General features: G+C 43.4%; 1 long non-coding RNA gene across 1 annotated transcript; it reads right to left on the reverse strand.

The window, feature by feature from the left end:
* Window positions 1-1467: 1467 nt before the first annotated feature.
* LOC110339690 lies at window positions 1468-5674 on the reverse strand. Its single transcript, XR_002381709.2, has 2 exons — window positions 5617-5674; window positions 1468-3073 (listed from the first exon to the last, which is right to left on the reverse strand). It is a non-coding gene; the product is annotated as an uncharacterized LOC110339690 (long non-coding RNA).
* Between the last annotated feature and the right edge of the window lie 15375 nt (window positions 5675-21049).

Raw genomic sequence — 21049 nt, forward strand, 5'->3', positions numbered from 1 at the left:
AACAATCAGCTTTGGATCGCTAGGTGCTCTGAGGTTACCCGTGTGCATCTGGCATACTACTGGGGCAGTGTGCACCCTTTGCAAAGACATCTGGGATTGAAGACGTTCTTCTAATGTCTGTGGCAGAACAAGGGTGTGTTTGGGTTGACATTTGTACAAATCCCTTTTTTTTCTGGATACGTTAAAATTATACGTGTTTGCTGGGCAGAGGCAGAAGAAGGCAGATCTCTGTGAGTTCCAGGACAGCCAAAGCTACACAGAGAAACCCTGTCTCGAAAAAAAAAAATTACACGTGGTTAATAGGAATGAAAAGGCTGTGCTTGTGTTCTCACGGCCCTCTATGCTTCCAGACTGTAGCCTGGCTTTTCCTGAGAGAACAGGTAGATAGCCACGCCTATATGAACAGAAAAATGAGTTGCAGGCACCCTGGCTCTCAGCTCCTAGCTTTCCTCACTGGAGCCCAGGTTCTGTGAGCACAGACCTAGTGCTATGGTACTGAGTCTGCCTGGACTTAAAGTGTCCTCCGGGGACCTTCTAGTGTCTGATGGAGCTGCTGATTATTGGCATCATCCGCTGCTGCTGAGCCCAGGCCCTAGTCATTCTATCTACATTCACTGCACATGGGGCAGATATTGTTATAAGCAAAAGGGACTTTCCAGGTGATTGAGATCTGGTAGAACTCAGGTGTAGACCCATTTGAATGGACGCCTCACCAAGCATGGTCATAAGACACAAGTTACTGGTGCCAGCTATTAGTCTTTTATAGGTGATCCATTTGCAGAGATAAGGCCTGGGTCTCCACTTAGGATGCTCTGTTGTCAGATTATTCATCCCGAGTCCAGCAGCACTTCTAACGGGCACACCAGGAAGGGTGCCATTTTGGATCAGAGTGACCTTGTTGGCAGCTGTAGTTGCTTAGGACCTACAATTGCTAGTTCCTGATATTCAGTCCCACAACAGTGTCTTCCAATCAGGGTGGTGTCACGTGGAAGCAGAAGCAATGCTGGACAGAGCATTTGGGAGGCTTTCCTTGTGGCTTTAGTGGCAGGAACACCAAAGCCCTTAAGAATTAGGAGACTGGGGCTGGAGAGATGGCTCAGAGGTTAAGAGCACTGGCTGCTCTGGCAGAGGCCCTGAGTTCAATTGCAAGCAACCACAGGGTGGCTCACAACCATCTGTAATGAGATCTGGTGCCCTCTTCTGGCCTGCAGGAATATATGCAGGCAGAACACTGTATCTACAATGAATAAATAAATCGAAGAAAGAAGGAGGAGGAGGAGGAGGAGGAGGAGAAGAGGCCTTCCGCTTGCCCACTTTGGGATCTCCTGCCCTGGGGACTTCAGGCAGGTTGACTACCCTCAGTGGATCAATGCCCCAGCTAGCAGGGCACAACAGGTTCGAGCCCAAGGGAACCTGGAATGAACGAGACAAGAGACAAAGGGGAGATGGACAGCAAGACAACATGGCTGATCAAGCTGCCCTTTAATGAAAGCTCTGTACAGGCTTAAATAGGGGAAGGTGGCATTGGCCCCAGGGCAGAGGTTATTAGACCAGAGATGCTGGGAAGTGAGACAGGGGTCTGTTAGGAGTAGGAAGCAAGTGAGTGTTTGATATGCGAGACAGCAGGAGATCTCACCAGGGAGGGTAGGTATTAGGGAGGCATTGTTAAGTGATAGGTTATCTCTTGCAACTTTCCTTTGTTGCTAGATAAGGGATCACCTAACTGGTTCTCTAGGTGATTCTGATGCCAGGGCCAGAGTACTAAGGGACAAGGCCAAGGTTGCTGTGCAGGGCTTCCTTTTGAGATACCTACTACCTAGCATATTAGTAGAAGATGCTAGAAGACAGCCTCCTCCACCACAGCCCTCCATGACCTCTTCAAAGACACGTAGACTGAGTCTCAGATCCCAGAGTCTAAAGTGGTGCCTCTCAAGCTTTGATGTAGCACACCCTGCTCATTCAACAAAACAGACGACGACAGGGTGTACAATCAATAAAGACTCCTTTAAATATTCTCAGTACTTCAGAAAGTTTCTCAAGGCTGGAATTACCTTTAGACTTTAGAAGCACAGGAGAGAGTCTGTCTTATCGAGGGTCAGGATACCCAGTGGATACAGTTCAGATTGGAGGTGATAATTTACCACTGGTCATCTGAGGGCAGGATGAGGCTCTGAGTAGCACATCCTTTGCAAGAACACTTCCAGAAGTTAATTACTTCTCCGAGCAAAGCCTTACTAGAGGATATATGTTTTGTATGTTGGGTGATCGAAAAACAATGCTAAGAGGCTCTGCCCAGCTTTTTACCAGAAGCATGAAAGACATAAAGACCAAAAGTCAGCTTGGAATCTCTATTTGCTGGTCATCAAGAGAATGAATGATTGAAGACTCCTCCTCAACGTACAGAAATACATACGTAAGATCATTGGCATGGTGGCCAGGGACTGATTGTTGATGGTGGGATGGCATGGCAATGAAGGTCAGTCCACTCAGGCCCACCCTGGTATAATTCTTTGTCCTGAGTGATTCAGAAACCTCCTGCAGTTCATAGACTTCTCCCCCACTGGTGGAGAAATGAGCTAAGTAAAAGCCCAGTAAAGAAACAATACCATGTTCCCTGAAGGTGGAGGACCACAGCTGTCAGTCTGTGACAAAGCATCATTCATCAGTGTAAATGTTCATTCTGGAATTCTCAGGAAAAGGAGGGTATATTCCACGTATCTCCTTTCCCAAAGGGAGCTTCTGTAAAGATCTACAGTGATGCCTGTTACTGCAAATAATGATGTGTTTCCTTTCCTGTTGCCCATGAGCATCTAAGAAACCAAGATGGCCTTCTTCCAAGAGAGGAGTGGTGGTAAGAGTCACACATTGCCATTTTGTTTCTAATTACACATCTTGTAAGGGAGACAGTAAGAGCTGGCGAAGCACCTCTTCACATGGCTTTACCTTGGTGTGAAGGCAGATGGCAGGGGGGATGTAAATGGCATCATCCTATCCACAGTACCAGTTCCAGAGCATGCTGAATAATGCCATTGCACGCAGCGACACAGGGCTAATTGCCAGCGGGTAATGAGTTCTGCAAAAATTGGAAGCAATTTTAGCACAGTGACGCTTTGCAACATGAAATTTATAACTTGATATAAAGGAGCATAGAGCAAGCTCGCCTGAAGGAAGCTTGCGTAAGCATGCACACCCAGGGTTGCAATGGGCCCCATGTGTGGTGAACATTAAAAAATTAATGAGGTATCACCAAAGCAGATCCCACAAGTGCTTATGTATTTCTGAGACAATCAGATTAGTCGTAGTGGATGTTCTCATTCTTTCATGGTGCTGTCACTTAATGAAGTGATCAATCTAAATCAGAGGTCCCTGAGTCTTTACAATGTAAGACCAGGGGGGGTCCTGGGACAAACCAAACATTTCCTTCTTGCACATTGTGGGCTCAGGGAGGGAGAGGGCAGCATCTTGTTTTCTGGAGACAAGAGAAGGGCTGTGCTGTGTTGTCCTATGGATCCCCTTTGCAATACACACCCCACAGGGTCTTATGGGAAGGTACTGTAGCCCATTCTGTTAACTAATTCAAAAAGAAGAAATAAAAGCCTTCTGGGGTCCAATTCAAGCATCATCACTTACTGTTCCATGACCTTACCCAACCAAATCAATCCTCCTAGATTCCAGTCTTTTCCTTCGAAGAGGGGGATAGTCATCATGGCTGATATATAGAGTATCTGTGATAAGGGATCTGTCCCCAGAGCTGATAAAGCAACACTTCATTCGGTATTAGTCATACTGGTAGCCACAGTGGTAGTTTTGATTTGAACTTGGAAAACTGCTTGTTCTCATAGGCAGGTATGTGACTGACTGATTGACTGTCACTTAAAAATAGTAATAGATCCTGTGTCCCTGTGTATGGGACAGGATCTATTACTATGAGCTGAAAAGTTGATGATTGCATGACAATTCCATGGTCACTGGGTCATCAGTCATTCACAGACATGGGTTGATTTTTTTTCTGCCTGGTCTGACACAGGTTGGTCTCTCACAGTGTCTTCCTCATATAAAAACAGGGTGAACATAAGGGGAGGATTATTTCTCCAAGACACCCCAAGGCCTCCTCCAGAGTGGTTAGCTCTCAGGGATGTGTGGAGCCTGACCATGCTGTCAGAAGGAAAGAACCTAACTAAGGAAGGGGTGTCCTGCTAACTTCTGGAATTGATCATTCCCTGTAAAGGAGCAACTCATTGCAGTGTATGCTGGACACTGTGTGTGTGAGCACTGGATTCTGTTAAGGTGCTGAGTGAGAAGGCAGGCTGGCTCATAAATGTCAGGTAAGATGATACGTTGTTTGCACTCTAGGGTGAAGGGCAGTGAGTGATATGCATGGGAAGAAAGATGGACACTTATAGACACTGGTGTCAAGTGGACATGATGGCTCAGAGGATAAAGGCATTGGTTACCAAATGCGATGACCTCACAAACTTTCATCTCTAGAACCCATATGGAGAAAACACAGGGTCAACTCAAGCAATGTGATAGTTTTTGGCTCTAATCTGAGCTTTTGAAACCTCAAAGCCCACCATCAGTGACATGCCTCCTCCAACAAAGTCACACCTCTAATTTTTGGTAAATAGTTCCACTAACTGGTGACCAAGAATTCAAATACATGACCCTATGGGGTCTGCTCTAATTCAAACCACCTAGAATTGCACTTTGATCTCCACACCCCCATGCTATAGTGAATATGTGTACATGCACATTTAATAAATGAAAACTGTTAAAAAACATTTAAAATGGCATGAATTTGCATATAACATAAGCACATACTCCAGCACATTTTAAGTAATTCCTAGAGTACAGAGAACCCAGTGCCATATACATGCTTGAAAATAGTTATTATGTTATACTATTTATGATGTAATGACAAGAAAAAACTACACATGTTCAGTGTGGGCAAGTTTTTATAATGTTTTTGATTTATGGCTGGTTGAATCTTCAGTCTAACATGCTCCCAACTGAGCTATTTCAACTTGCTGACTGGTTGAATCTTTAAATGTAGAGGCTGCCTGTAGAGGGCTCACTGCCGTGAGATTATGAAATGCTTTTGCCAAATATCTGAGCAATGAAGAAAGTATCATTTCTTGGTGCTCCCATTTTCAAGTCTGCCTGTGTGGTTCTTTTCTTCACCTTAATTTTATTTAAATAACTCTTGACTACATAAGTGATAGTCCCTGTCAATCCCCAAATGTCTAGTAGTATATAGACTATATACTCTATCACAGAATTTGCATTTTTCCTTCCTTCCTTTCTTCCCAATATCAATAGAAATATTAGTAATAAAGTTAAATAGAGAATGCTATTATACAGCGGGGCTTTGCTTCTGTTTACATGTGTCCTTTTTTAAGTGCATGGACTCATACATTCTTGCCATCTCTTTGTCATTCACCATAAAAAGTTCACATTCAGCCTTAACTTGGTTGACTCCAGTTCTGGGCCACTAGTGCCTACTACAATGTCAGTGCCTCTTACTCTCAGATGCTGAATGCAAATCCCAGAATCAACTTTTCCTCTTCCTCTGTGCCTGTTCAAATGCCCACCAAGTTCCTCCCTGTCCCGTGCTACCTTCTCGCCAGCAAGAACGACACGGCACACTTAGGATCCTTCTGCAGGACAGCTTTAATGCGTCTTGAGAGGGAGAGCATAAGCTTACAGAGCGGAGACCCCGGGGAGCGAAAAGCCCAACCCTTATATAGCTCAGCAGTCCCCGCCTCGGACGTGTCATCTCCTGACTGGCTCCTGCTCGTCAGCCCATATGACACCACGGGAGAGGCAGAGAGTAAGGGATGGAAAAGTACTAGGCACGTGTGCACCAAGGTTGTTTACTCCAACTGACAACGGGTGTCGGCGCCGTCTTGTAACGGAGAATGTGGGGGCGGCTCCCCACACCTCCCATTACCTCTTCTAAGTCAATCCATCATTGTGGAAGCAACAGCATTAGCTGGGCCTGCGACTTTAATAGTTAATGCAATCCCTGGGGACCTATGTCCTTTCTTCCTGGAACATCCACTTGGCTTCGACTAGGAGGTTGATCAATCAATGGAGGCCACAGGTGCCAATCTGGCCCACACTTTCCCCCACTCTCCAATGCTGCCTCCCTCCCTCGTCTTACTCTCTTTTCCAGCTGGCTGCTGACTGTTTCCTCACAGCATGCGGTTGCTATGGTTTCAGCCATCAACAAAAGGCAAATGTCTCATTTCTGTAGGAGGTTCCCAACTGGCTCCAAGATTCCTTTGCTATCATGAAGGCTCCTGTCAACAATAAGTTTTCTCTTTCTTCAATCCTACCAGAGAAACCACCACAGCCCCCAGAGATGGTTACCGAATCTTCTCCTCCAGGAACCCATGACAGATGGTGGTCTGGGGACTCTTTGTTTATCTCCACAACAATGATTAACTTGCTCCAAATCATTCAGATCCCTGTCAGCATCATGTGCCATGAAAACAACAGAACAGGTTGAAAATTGGGATAAGCATTCAATTGAAATGCTGCCAAGTTGATAGAAAGTCTTGCATTGTTATCTGATGGCTTCTTCCTGGTATAGTTGGTAACATAAACTTTTTTTTTTTTTTTGGTTTTTTGAGACAGGGTTTCTGTGTATTGTTTTGGAGCCTGTTCTGGAACTCATTCGATAAACCAGGCTTGGTCTTGAACTCACAGAGATCCACCTGCCTCTGCCTCCCGAGTGCGTGCTGGGATTAAAGGTGTGCACCACCACCGCCGGGCTGCTAACATGAACTCTTTAATTGAGTAGTTCACACTGTTGCAATAGAATACTAAACACATCTTTAAACTACTCACAATATGTTATTTAAAGAGCAAACTACAGCTATATAAACATTTAGAAATTATAAATTATATCAGAAAAATATGTCAGTGGTTGTATTACTGGGTTATTCAAGTTTTGTTGTAAGCTTTCATTGCTTCTCAGATTTTCAGCAGTAATTGTATTTTACCTGGTAATCATATTTTAAAGATTTATTTTTTAAAAAATTATGTGTGTATATGTATTTGTATATGGCAGCCCTGATCTGAAGAGGTGGGAATGAATTTCTTAGAGAGAAGATGCATGCATGAAGGGAGAGAAGGGAGCTACTTCCTCAAGACTGCAAAGTAGTCGGGCCACATGGTACACAAATTACTCTGCCTTTAGTGCTTTTGAACCCTGGGTGCTTCCAGGCAAAAAGTATCGGCCGGGTAAACTGAAGGGACCAGGGCCAGCTGCTCCCCCCGCCCCCCAGAGGCCAGTTTGCTAAAACCTCTGCCCCATATTACCTCACCATCCTATGCTGACTCATGTGTGGCTTCATTCAGACCCTCAGGAAGTACATCCAGTCCAGTAGCCAATCAAGGTCCTACCTGGCCACAAGCAGAAAAATTTCTGGCTATTTTCAATCAGACAGACCTGTGACACAGCAGACAGATGACTGCCAGTTACTGACCAGATGTCATGAGCCAGTCATAAAATGATTCCCCTATCAGCAAGGGTCTATACCCAATCACGTCAATGTGCACGTAACCGCCGCTGGAATTCCCCTAAGCAAGCTTAAAGGGAGCTGCCTAACCACCCCTCCACCCTCATGCCAGGGTCAAAGTCATTTTGTGTGGGCCCAAGCTGCTGGGTTTTTTTTGTTTTGTTTTGTTTTGTTTTGTTTTGTTTAGAATAAAGCTGCTCTCTGCAATTGTGTATCGGGTGTCTTCTGTTCATTTGGATCGTTCTAAGGACTCTACAAAAACCCGAGTTAAAACGTTGTGTCTACCTCCGACTTTAGGAACGCATAGACCTCCGTGTTTAAAGTTGGTATTGACAAATGTCTTTAGTCAAGGCCTGTCTTAGTCTCTGCTACTGTATGTAGTGGAGTGTCACCATCGGTATGCATAATGAAAATCCATTTATTTGGCTCATGATTCTGGAGGCTGAGAAGTCTAAGGTAGAGGGTTTGCATCTGGCATGCGTCTTCTTGAAATGTCTAACATTGCAGGTAGCATTTTATGGAGAGGTCATAGGAGAAAACAAGAGAGAACCAATTCCTCCTTTTGTTTTAGACTTAGTATTTTTAAAAATTGTATAGGCACATATATGTGTGTGGGAGTGCATGAATATGTGTATGCCACATATGTGAAGGTTCTGTGAAGTCTAGCAGGGGTGTCAGATCCCCTGGAATTAAAGATACAGGTGATTTGTGAGCCTGCTGGCACGGGTGCTGGGAACTGAACCCAGCCAGTGCTCTTAATTGCTGAGCCATCTCTCCAGCCCAGAATCTTGCTTTTGCAATCTCACTTTTTTCGATGTTGTGTACTTTTGTTTTGTTTTGCTTTTTTTATTTTACGACATTGTCTCATTACATTACACTGACTTGCCCCGAACTCGTACTCACAAAAATTGATTTCATTTTTTTATACTCCAGCGGATTTAAGTATATACTTCCCCTTACACAAATTACATGAGTTCCCCAGAGTTGCTTGTAAGTTGGAAATCATAATCCAAATAGTAAAATCAATAAATATACTGGAGAATTCAGTATCTTCTATCAAGCAAGGCAGTGATTGCAGCAAGAGTATTTCTACTGAAATGTTGCAAGTGACTTGTAATAACAAAGGGTTCCGAGGCTTGTTGCTTTGCTTTATTGTTGCTCTTTTGTCTGTGGCCATGGTCGTTGGTTGCAACTGTCTGTTGGATGCATCTGGATGTTATAGATTGGGGAATGTCAATGCTATCTGCCAGTGTTGGGACGCTCTGGGGCAGCAGTCCTCAGCATGGGACCTATAGAGAAGAAGCATCATCAGAATCCCTGGGATCTTAGACATCCCTCTGGACCTACTGAAATAGCAGCTCCAGGCTGGGCCTGACAGACTCTGGTTTAGCAAGGCCTCCAGGCAATTGTGAGTCTTGTCCAAGAACTGCCTGATCTTTGCACTCAGTACATGTGGTGCTGGGAGATGGCTAAGACTTGACCTCTGAAGTCCAGTCTTTTCACACCTTAGCCTCTGGGGGCAAAAGGGATGGTCATTTCCTTACTCACAGTCTATCTCCCCAGATGTGTGAAAGCATGACACCAGGTCCTAACAGCCAAGGCTTCCTTCAGCGTTCATGATTGGTGACACCTTTATCCACAACAAAACATTTATCAGTTATTAATTCACTAACACTTTGGAACTCTCTAGAAGGAAAGGGCTTTGGGATCTTTGCAGGAGAAGTCAGAAATGAGAACACAGCATGAGTGTTGTTTTGTTTGCAAGTTGGTGTTGTTGGCAGACAAGAACCTTTGGGATTTCTCTGGCTCTGGGAAGCACAGCAGGCCCATTTGGAGGGAATATTCTTGAGAGATGCTGTTAAGGCTAACACAAACTGCAGCATCTTCATGCTGTTAGGACTAACACAAACTGCAGCATCTTCATGCTGAGGAACTCATTTCCAGCATGTGTTATATGAAACTGAAATGTTACAAGTAACAATAAGTAACATGTGTAAGCTTTGGGAATACTGATTCCTGTGTTGTTTTGTAAAATTATACCTAGAGGTTTATGTTTAATATTCTTGCAGAGGGCATGCTTCAATATTTAAAACCAAAACTAGCATGCTTACATTGTGTTGTTAAATGATCTTTATGAGTATATTAAATACCTGCAAATTTATGAATTATCTATTGGATGTAGATTTGTTGAGGCTCTTTGCAAACCTGCAGGTGTGAAGCCAGGTGAGCCAAGTCAGCTGATGTCACCAGTAATGTGTTAAAAGTCATTAGAATGTCTCCTCTCGAAGGTCCATGCTTGGATCAGACCTATGACTATTGCATACTCTTCTCCCTTCACATAGCCTAGTGGTCAGTTCAGGTTGGCAAGAGGGCATGTGTAAACATCCATGTCATCTATCCAACCTCAATTCAAAGTGCATAGTTGCCTAGTATGGTGACTTACACTTGTGTTCCCAATACTCAGGGATGAAGCAGGAAGACTGCATATCTATAGCCAGCTAAGGGATGAGTTCCAGGATAGCCTTGGTTATGTAATGAAACTGTAGAAAAGACAGAGAGAGAAATAGAGACTCCTGCAGTATTAGCTTCATAAATGTTTAGCTCAACTGAATGACCTTTTCTTATATACATTACAAATATATATCTTTCTTCTCAAATGAAGGTGAGACAGCAGTTAAGATTTATCTATCTGGGCCGGGCGGTGGTGGCCCACGCCTTTAATCCCAGCACTCTGGAGGCAAAGGCAGGCGGATCTCTGTGAGTTTGAGGCCGGGCTGAACCCACAGCCTCCAAAACAATACAGAGAAACCCTGTCTCGTAAAAACCAAAAAAAAAAAAAAAAAAAGATTTATCTATCTGGAGTTTGAGACCAACCTAGTTTACATAACATGACCCATCTTAAAAGAAAATAAAACCAAACTAAAAAACAAACAAACAAAAGCTTTCTTCATCTGGACTGTGCATACTGATACAGTACATGAGGCCCTGGGTCTGATTTCAAACATCATAAGACAGACAGACAGACAGACAGACAGACAGACAGACAGACAGACAGACAGACAGGCAGGCAGGCAGACAGGCAGGCAGGCAGACAGACAGAGACAGAGACTTCTTTAAAAAAAAAACTTAGAAGAAAATCAACATTAGAGAGGAAGTAAACAAAATCTTTGAGATAAAATTGAAATAAGAAACATCTGCCAAGGACATATCTGCAGCTCATCTCATCACTTTTGGCTCTTGGCCCCACCCACTTGTTTTCCTCTTCTCTGGCCTTGGGCAAGCCCTGGTTTTGTATACACCCTTCTCAGCATCATCAAGGATTACATAAGTGCTTCCGGAACTTCAGCATTAAGTGCTTCCATACTTTACAACAGACAAGTTTCCTTTCTGTGCTCACAAAGGTAAATTCTCCTAGGAGTACTCAGTTTTACTCAACTAAATTCTTCCCTTCCCGGAGCTGGGTGTGGCTACTTGATTTCCTTTGTTTCCATGATTCCTGGGAAATTTCTGCTATCCCATTCCCATAGAGGAATCACCTCTTTGTCAAACACTTTCAACAATAACCTGAAAATTCTGTTATTCCACTGTTGCATCTCCTGCGGGGGAAGATGGCCCACATCCTACAACCCCATCCATGTGTGCAGGCCAGAGGACAATTTGCAGGAGTCAGTTCTATCCTTCTGTCATGTGGGGCCTGGGACTGGACTCCTGTCACCAGCTTTGGCGACAGGTTCCTTTATGCACTAAACCATCACAGGCTTTGGTTTTTATTAACACAAAATCCTTCATGTGTGGAGAAATCATTTCCAAGTCTACTTTTTAAGTGATTTCGATTCAAGGCAGTACTTGTAGCCATGGGTTTCGAGTGTGCCAATTATGTGTGGTTCAGTGGTTCTTTTAGAAAAAGTGCTAGTGTCTCAGAAAGACACGAAACTTTCAGATCCACCACTACCTGACACTTCCGTGGATGGAATGAGGAGAAAACGGGAAAACGTGCAGCCCTGGTTTATGGATAGTGTTTATTCTCGCATAGCTATGGACACTTCCTCCCGCAGGGTTTTCACTATGATCTTTGTAACCCTGTCCCGATTTTTTCTCATTTATACCACATTAAAAAACACTTTGGTATTTACTGAGCACTTACTAAGTGTTACATGTGAGGATGACACTGTGCACAACGCATAAAACTAGGCAAGACCTGTCCCTTGAGGCATACAGTCTCCTCAGAGACTGCAGACTAAGGCTAATGACGATACAACCGGATTGAGATAAGATCTGCAGGGAAAACAGGGATGTCCGAACCAGAACCTTTCTCTTGGGGTGGGAGGAGGCACACTGACTGCTGGCATCTGCTTCCTGGTAAAAGGATTCAGAAGGGAAGGCATGAGGAAGCAGAGTTGCTTACACAGCCCACAGATGCAGGAAACCAGGTAGAAATGTCAAACTCCCTCAGCCAACTTTGAAAACAGAAACTGAAAAGGTTTGGGGGAAAAATAGAGAAAAACAGTAAAGTTTTATGAATTAGCTAAAAAAAAAATCACTGGATCTCTCAATTCTTGGGGTGTCAAATTGTTTTGACAGTATCTGTAAATACTCTGGAGAAGTGTGCAATTTCTATCAGAACATATAGCTTTCTAAGGAGTAGAATACGAACACACTCCTTCCTAAGGGTCAGTGTGAATGCTCCATGTTACAGATGTGCAAAGGTGGTGTATAAGAACTTGTCCTCGATTTAAATGCTCCTGCAGCAGTCAGAGTAGATTCGATTGTGGCACAGTAACAAGCAGTCCCCAGATCTCATCAGCCTTGGGCATATCTCATGGATGCTCCGTTTCTCCTCAATCACCGTTCTCTAACTCTGTAACCTGTGCTGATGGAGCAGCTGCCTCTGGTTATGTTAACTTTTCAAGTTTCTAACGGAAGCAACACAAAGTATTTTATTGAGCACAAAAAGATGCAAGGTTAAGTTCACCTTTAGAGGCGCCAGTGTGCATGATCCTCCTTGCATGGGGTCATCAATGAACAATGACTAGTCTACCATAGTGTTTCACTGGGAAACGGGGACATGCTGTCATCACATGTGAGCCAGCTGAGGAGCTACAGACAAGGAAACAGGCTTGGAGTAGTTGGTTAATCTGGCTAAGATAACATAGCTAGTGGGAATTGGAAATGGATTTTTAAAACATCTGTTCTGATGGTTTCATATACACACAGAGTACATTCTGATTATTATAACCCCTATCAGTTCTAATCTTCCCTTTGTGGTTTGAAAGAAAATGGCCCCCAAAGAAGAATGGTACTATTAGAAGGTATGGCCTTGTTGGAGGAAGCGTGTCACTGTGGGGCCAAGCTCTGAGGTCTCTTTTGTTTAAACTTTACTCAGTGTGACAGTCAGTCGACTTCCTGTTGCCTCTGCGTCAAGATGTAGCACCCTCAGGTCCAGCAGCACGTCTGCCTGCACAACACCACGTTCCCCACAATGACAATGGACTGAAACTCTGAAATTACAATCAAGTCACCCCAATTAAATGTTTTCTTTATAAGAGTTGCCATGGTCATGGTGTCTCCTCACAGCAATACAAACCAAACTAAGATACATCCTACACCTATTATCCATATCCCTCAAGCCCCTTTCCCACATGCATGGCTTGGGTTTGTTGTCGTTTCCTTTAATTTTAGTTTGAGATCATCTGTGTGAACATGGGTTTGGGCCTATCAGCTGGAGGCTGAGGAACTCCTTAGTGAGTATACAAGTAAAGAAAATGACTGCCCTTCCTCAGGAATCCTTCAGGAGCTAATAGTTTATCAGGTAGGGACAGCAGTCTGTGATTGACTGTTGACAGGCTCAGTCTAGTGTAGGCCCATTGTAGGTAGCCACAGCCATCTGCTGTGAGGTCATTACTTCACTGTCCCACTTCATGTTTATGTTCTAATGTCTTTTAATCAGAGTATGTTCTTCATTGCAGGAGGAAAGGCAATTGAGACATTGCTTTTATTATACAAGCACCATATTTTTATGTATATGAGTGTTTTCCTGCACGTGTATATGTATACCACCACATCTATGCATGCCAACAGAGGTCAGAGGAGGGCACTGGATCCCCTGGAACTAGAGTTACAGATAATTGTGAGCTACCACGTGCATGGAACCAAACCCCAGTCCTCTGTAATAGCAGCCCCTAGTGTTAACCATGGAATCATCTCTCTATCCCCCAATACTATCTTCTTTACAAGCATGCCACTTTGGAAATCAGTATGGAGACTCCTCAGAAAAATGGGAATAAACCTACCACAAGACCCAGCAACTCCACTCTTAGGCATATATCCAAAAGATGCCCATTCATACAACAAGGATGTCTGTTCCACTATGTTCATAGCAGCATTATTTGTAATAGTCAGAACTTGGAAGCAACCTAGATGCCCCTCAACCAAAGAGTGGATAGAGAAAATGTGGTATATTTACACATGGAGTACTATTCAGCAGAAAAAAACAATGGAATCCTGAGATTTGCAGGCAAATTGATGACACAAGAAGAAACCATCCTGAGTGAGGTAACACAGTCACAAAAAGAGAAACATGGCATGTACTCTCTCATATATGGATTTTAGACATAGATCTGGGGAGTGCCAGCCTACAATCCCATGGCCAGAGAGTCTGGGAAACAGAACCTTCATTCAGTAGCTGATGGAAGAAGAGGCACACTCCCTCGGTTAAATACTGAGCTGAACTCAAAGAAAGCCAGTAACAGAGAGGGAGGACTGATGACCAAAGGGATTAAGACTGGACTGGTTTAACCCCCAGAAACAGCTGACCTGACAAAGGTTAACTCTTGAATCCCAGGCATCAGCCTGGGAATCCAGCATGGGACTGACCAAGACCCCCTGAATGTGAGTGTCAGTGAGGAGGCCTAGGTAATCTATTGAGCCTTGGGCAGTAGATCAGTACTCATCCCGAGTATACACATGGACTTTGGACTCCCATCCAACAATGTGAAATGCACTCTCACCCTGAACTCTTGGGGGAGGGTCTAGGCCCTGCCCTGGATGAAATGACAGACTATGGACACCCCCATGGAGGGCCTCACCCTCCCTGGGGAAATGAGGGGATAATGGGGGGGGGGGTTGGGGAGAGGGCATGGGAGGATGGGAGGGAAAGGGAGAGGGACCTGGAACTGACTTGTGAAGCAACCTTGTTTCTAATCTAAATTTAATCTGAAAAATAGATAATAAAAAAAAGATACAAAAAAAGCGCATGCATCTTGTAGAGATTACTTGCTTAGGTTCATACAGTCAGAGCACCCTTATGACCATGAAGTGTAGTTACCATCTGTAGTAGACCCATGTTGGGGGGGTCATCTGTGGGAACCCATCTTTGGGGGCTTCAGTCAGATCCAGTTGACTTGCCCGGTTTGTACCTGAGAGGGGGAGTATGGATTGAGAAATGGCAGGTTAAGAAACCATCCTGAGTGAGGTAACCCAGTCACAAAAAGACAAACATGGTATGTACTCACTCATATATGGATTTTAGACATGGATCAGGGGAGTGCCAGTCTACAATCCCACTGCCAGAGAAACAGGAAGGACACTAAGAGAGATATGCATGGTACCCCAGAGAAGGGGAATGAGGCAAGATCTCCTGAGCAGTTTGGGAGCATGGGGGGGGGAGGGGAGTGGGAGCTGGGTCGAAAAAGAGATGGGGAGAAGAGGAGGGGAGAGGAGGACATGGGAGAGCAGGAAGGTTGAGTTGGAGGAAGAATAGAGGAGAGCAGGATGAGAGATACCATAATAGAGGGAGTCATTATAGGTTTGAGGAGAGCTCTCTAGTGAGATTTCCAGAGATCTACAAGGATGACACCAACTGGCAAGCTAAGCAATAGTGGAGAGACTACCTTAAATGCCCCTCCCTGATAATGAGTTTGTCGACTACCTTATATGCTATCCTAGAACCTTCATCCAGTGGCTGATGGAAGCAGAGGCAGACACCCACAGCTAAACACTGAACTGAACTCCTGGAACCCAGTGACAGAAAAGGAGAAGTGATGAGCAAAGGGGTCAAGACTGGGCTGGTGAAGCCCACAGAAACAGCTGACCTGAACAAGGGGGAGCTCATGGACCCCAGACTGATGACTAAGAGGCCAGCATGGGACTGATCCAGACCCCCTGAATGTGGGTGTCAGTGAGGAGGCCTAGGCAATCTATGGGGCTTTGGGTAGTAGATCAGGATTTATCCCTGGCATACAAATGGACTTTGGGTGCCCATCCAATAATGAGGGATGCTCTCTCAGCTGACTCTTCGGGGAGGACCTAGGCCCTGCCCTGAATGAAATGACAGACTTTGGAGATCCCACATGGAGGGCCTCACCCTCCCTGGGGAATGGAGTGGGGATTGGGTAGGGAGCTGGGAGGCTAGTAGGGAGGTGGGGAAGGAGGGGAGGGAGAGGGAGCTGGGATTAACATGTGACACAAGCTTGTTTCTAATTTAAATAAAAAAAGGAAAAATATATATGTACAAACAACACTAAATGGACTCAGCAGGTTGCATTTACATGTTAATTGTTTCTAATTTAAATTTAAAAAGGGGGGGAAGATAAGGAAAAGGTAGACTCAGAATAGAGTCGGGAGGGCAATGCTGAATGCTCCAAGTTTATTCTTCAACATTCTTGTATACCCAAACCAAAAAGGGGGAAATGGCAAATGACTTCTTTATCATGATACAAGGAACAGACTTACTTTCTTCCTTAAGTCTCCAAACATTCAATTGACTTCCCCCAACAACCCCTCTACTTCCCACCTGTTGTCCCTATCAGTCTTTCCAACCTGCAGCTCTTGCTGCTTCTTCCTCATTGCAAGTGCAGCAAGCAGCACAACCATGTGGAAGGGTATAGCAATATGAGATCCTCTAGTACCTTTCACCAATTCACAGAAGAAGAGGTCCAGAGAAGGGAAGGTGTTCCTTGTTGCCTGGACTTTAGTTTTCCCGTTCTTTTCCCTTTTTATCATCACTCTCATTCTTCCCAGTAAGGACTTGATCCAATGAACAAAATCCCTCTCTTGCCTTTCCCACTCTCAACTCCCTGCTGTCACCTTTCCTAATTGTACATCACAGTAAGAATGGGAATAAACCCCCAAGGAGGAAGCAGGGGTAAGTGTTCAGTGTGAAGGGTAAACAAGGCTGGCACCTATGTATTAATAAATCATATTACTGTCACACATAAAGAATAATTTGCAGGGGGTTACTGAGTTTTCTGTTGTATGTATTAAGTTTTGATTTGATTTCCCCCTTTATGGGGACTGAGAGGTAGTATCAAAGGTAGTTCTGATGAGAATGTCTCATCATTCATGAAGACGAAGCAGCTGAAGAACATCCATTCTTTATCTTTAAAGCATAGATGCTGCTTACTCATATCCAAATACCTAATGCAAAACTCTGAATTTAACATTTAACGTGGAATTTTCAAAATCAAAGACAAGACAGGCACAGTACTCATACCTGGGACACCAACACTCAAGAGCCCTAGGCAGGAAGATCTCAATGACAATCTGGGGCTACATAGAGAGTTCAAAACTAGCCTGAGTTTGTGGTGAAACCCTCAATGGGCTATATGGTGAAACCCTTCTCTCAATAGGTAGGTGGGTAGGGAGATAGACAGGGAGATAGATAGATAGATAAGAGACAGACAGACAGACAAGAGACAGACAGACAGACAATAGATAAAAAGTGAGTCTATGACTTAGGAACTTCCTCACCAAGTTCATAGGTGTATCCTGATGATCTGAAGACCTTTCCCTGACCTTGTGTGGTGGTAAACTCTAGTAATCTCAGGAAGTAGGGTTGAGAAGATTTTCTTAAATTCAAGACTATTTTGGTCTACATAAATTCCAGGTCACCCTGGATTACAGAATGGCTTCTCAGTGCCTCTTCAGGAGAGGTGATGTCATCATGTGCCCATTTTTGCCTTCCCCAGTGGGGTGAACAGAATGAGCAATGCAGATAGTTTTATCTGCCTGAGCTGCTAGTGGCTCCACTGTATAGGCTTACCTGATAGCCCTTGTTGCCGAGCAATGTCTGGAAAAGGTATACAGATCCACTGAGATCATGATCTACTCCATTAGGAAAAGGCAGAGAAGTCAATGGGAAATCCCTGTGACGTGTGACCTTGAGGGGAAATGTCAGGGTGCTCTGTGGTCATTGGAACCCACATGGCTTTCCATCCCAGAAGGTAATTCCATTGATGTGAGGTCATGATTCAATGTTAAATGCATTATAAATTGTAGTGAGTCTTTCTTTGGGTCATTAGCTCCTGAATAATGAAACAAAAGATTTATTATTAATTATGAAAGTTTGACCTTAGCTTAGACATGCTCCCAACTAGTTCTTATAACTTAAATTAATCCATTTACATTAATCTACATTCTGCTACGTGGTTCATGACCACTCATCCATACTGTATGTCTGACCCTCTCCATGCCTCAATGGCAAATCTCATGCACCTCAGATTCTTCCCAGGGTTCCTATCTCTGCCCAGAAGTCCCACCTATCCTTTCCTGCCTACCTACTGGCCATTCAGCTCTTTATTAAACCAATAAATAAAAAGGTGCCTTAGCAGAGACACATCTTCATAGTGTACAAAAAGATTATCCCACAATAAGCCAAACATAACAAGGATGCACTCCAATCACATCTTGGCATTTGGAGGAAATTCTAGCACCAAGTTCATACAGGATGCAGCTTCATCTCTAAGATTTTCACAAGCGAGTCCAATGAAATGTACCTTTAATAATATGACTGAAGGTATTCTGTCTTTAACACCAGCACTCATTCACCACGAAAGCAAGTTAAGAGTAAATAACACTAGAACTTTATACAGATGATAAACTGCCATTCACTTTTTAAAACATTCTCTAGAATCAAGGGTCATTATAAAAACAATGCCAACTCAAGATTTCGAACTAAAATTGGGGACAGGAACTGAGCAAGTCCTATGACAAACAGGTTATTTATGTATCTCTTCATAATTTAAACCCAAGAGGTTGATGGTTTAGACCCAGAAAGCAACATTTCTTACTGAATATCAACAGGGAACAACTTGATAAATATCAGTAGTACAGATATTTAAAAACTTAAAAGTAAAATGACTACTTACTTAGGGAGGGGATTATTTTCTCTCTTCCAATCTCTAATTCAAGTTTCAAAATGCTCTAAGGATTTGGAATTGACTTTATCATTTAATAAAACACAAATGTTAATATTGTGAATTTGGTTAGGTTTGAGAGGCATACAAAAGCAAGTTCTCTGGATATTTCTCAATGACAGAATCTCATTGTTGAAGAGTAAGCTGTAGGTGGCCTAGTTTAAGTTTGCAGTCTTAAAGGTAACTAATTCTGAAGGCTTTCATTGTCCATGATTTTATAGATTGATGGCTTACTCCTAAAATTTCTAGAATCAAACCTCAAAGTAACATTCTGCTAGAAAGTTTTGGAAAATAAATGAAAAGTTTGAGTTCTTATCAAAAAGAAAATGCTGTCATAAAAGGAATGCATCTCCAAGGCTAAGAACAGTATGTTTGTATCTCTTAGTCCATTGTTTGTTTAATCGCCCTTCAGGATGTTTGTGATGTGACATCAATAAAGTTTTTTTTTGTTTTATTGGTATTGTATTTTTTCCAGAAGCAGCTGGTTTTTACTTAAGTTTCCTAAGAAATCTAAGTGACAAAAAAATGCTAAGGAATCTAAATTATGGTTTGTCTCTAGGGGCAGGCAGTGCTTCTAAATAATGACTGTGCATATGTGTTAGAATTAATACTCCAATGATACACGCATTCAAAAACACATTGGGAATGTCTTGCACTTTGGGAGATCTTGAAGGAAAACCGAAGTGGTTTGACAATTTCCAAAAGTTTCAACATCTACAAGAGATTATGGTATGACCTCCAATTTGGGAAAGAGATAAAAGCTTTTTCATTCCAGATGTACAAAGAGGATCATTTAGAACTCCTGTCCTTTTTCTGATGTCTGGCATTCAGGTGAAAATAGTCCTTGAAAGTCCTCAGCTGTGCACCTGCATAACCGTCTAATTTAACTCATCCAAGTAGTATTAGATGTACGGACAGTGACATCATCATGCCATTCTTGGGAGAGACCTGAGAGGTTCCCATTCTATCCCATTTCCATATCCACCTGCCAGAATATCCAAGTATCTGGGACTTTTTAGATGGAATTCACTGGCCCAGCTCCTTGAACATGTTGGTTTTCATTTACTAACAATCTCTTCTATTTTCTCCCTTGTTTTGCCTCTTGTCACCAAGCCAACAGGTACCTTCTCTATGAAGGAAAATTAACTCTCATGGGTAAATAAATGGTTTATTTTAAAGCCCAGCGTCTTTGCCATCCTAGCTTATTCAATGTCTGTAAGCTGGTGTGCACTTTGTTCCAAGGTGATGAAAGGCATGATCAGACACAGTCAACCTAAAAAAGATGTCACATTGTGGCTAACTATGTACACTCCACTTTACCCCTGTAAAGCAAAATCCTTATATTTTGTTAAATCACTGATGAAAGAGAATGGCATCCATGAAGAACTCACCTCAAGGTGTGGCATATAGCAAACTTGCATTCTGTGTCAGCAAGCATCATTACTGTCATTTACCTCCCCCAGTGACAGAGACAATCAAGCTACCAAGAGTTTGCTGAGGACCCTTTAAATACAACACATTGGACTGAGTGGGAATCTCTGACTCTGTATGATCCTTTCCCTCTAGTTGGGAAGTCTGTCCTAATTATTAGACTGCAGTATAACTTCAACAGTCTTCACTCTAGAATGCCTGGCAAAGGCTTTAGGCTTAAACATGGGGGTAGAGGTGAGTTTTGAAAAGTAGAAAGCATGGGGTTGTTCAAAAGACAAGAAATAAGACATGAAGATGAGGAACGCAGCAGGAGACGCTAGGTAGACGTCAACCGAGAACAGACTTAACAGTGCACAGACCAGGGAATGCACAGTTGCCTGCCCAGCCCACCCACACCTCAGCCTTTCTGCTGCTCTTACTTACAGCCTTCCCTGCTTCAACTCCCTCTTTGTTGCAAGGAAAGAATAATCTCAAAGAGTTATGGACATGAAGTCTGTGTTCCACTAAGCAGTGTGACGGTAAGAGAGGGCTGCCTGTCAGAAATATATGTACTTTCTATGTATTCATTTCGGTACAAAATCTTGGCACATACTAGTGAAGCCTTCAGGGATACGATGGTGCATATTTATGAGTGCCTATGTGAAGGTTCTGGGAGTAATTCCTTTTTCAATACATGCACTGATGGCCTATTGTGTTTTGGGGATGGATAGCACTAACACGTTAGTATCAATACTTATACAGAGGACAGAGAGGCTCAGTGTCTCTTATCAAAGAAGTTTCTGTACCTGTCTCCTTCCTGGCAGGGATTCAGAGATCATCAGCAGGTAAAGAGCCTTAGCTTCAGGGAGGCCTCACATCATGAAAAGTCACATGGCCGGTGAACAGCAGAGTCCTGGCTCA

This window comes from Mesocricetus auratus, unplaced genomic scaffold, assembly GCF_017639785.1.
Source record: "Mesocricetus auratus isolate SY011 unplaced genomic scaffold, BCM_Maur_2.0 Super-Scaffold_100011, whole genome shotgun sequence".
NCBI classification, from domain to species: Eukaryota; Metazoa; Chordata; class Mammalia; order Rodentia; family Cricetidae; genus Mesocricetus; species Mesocricetus auratus.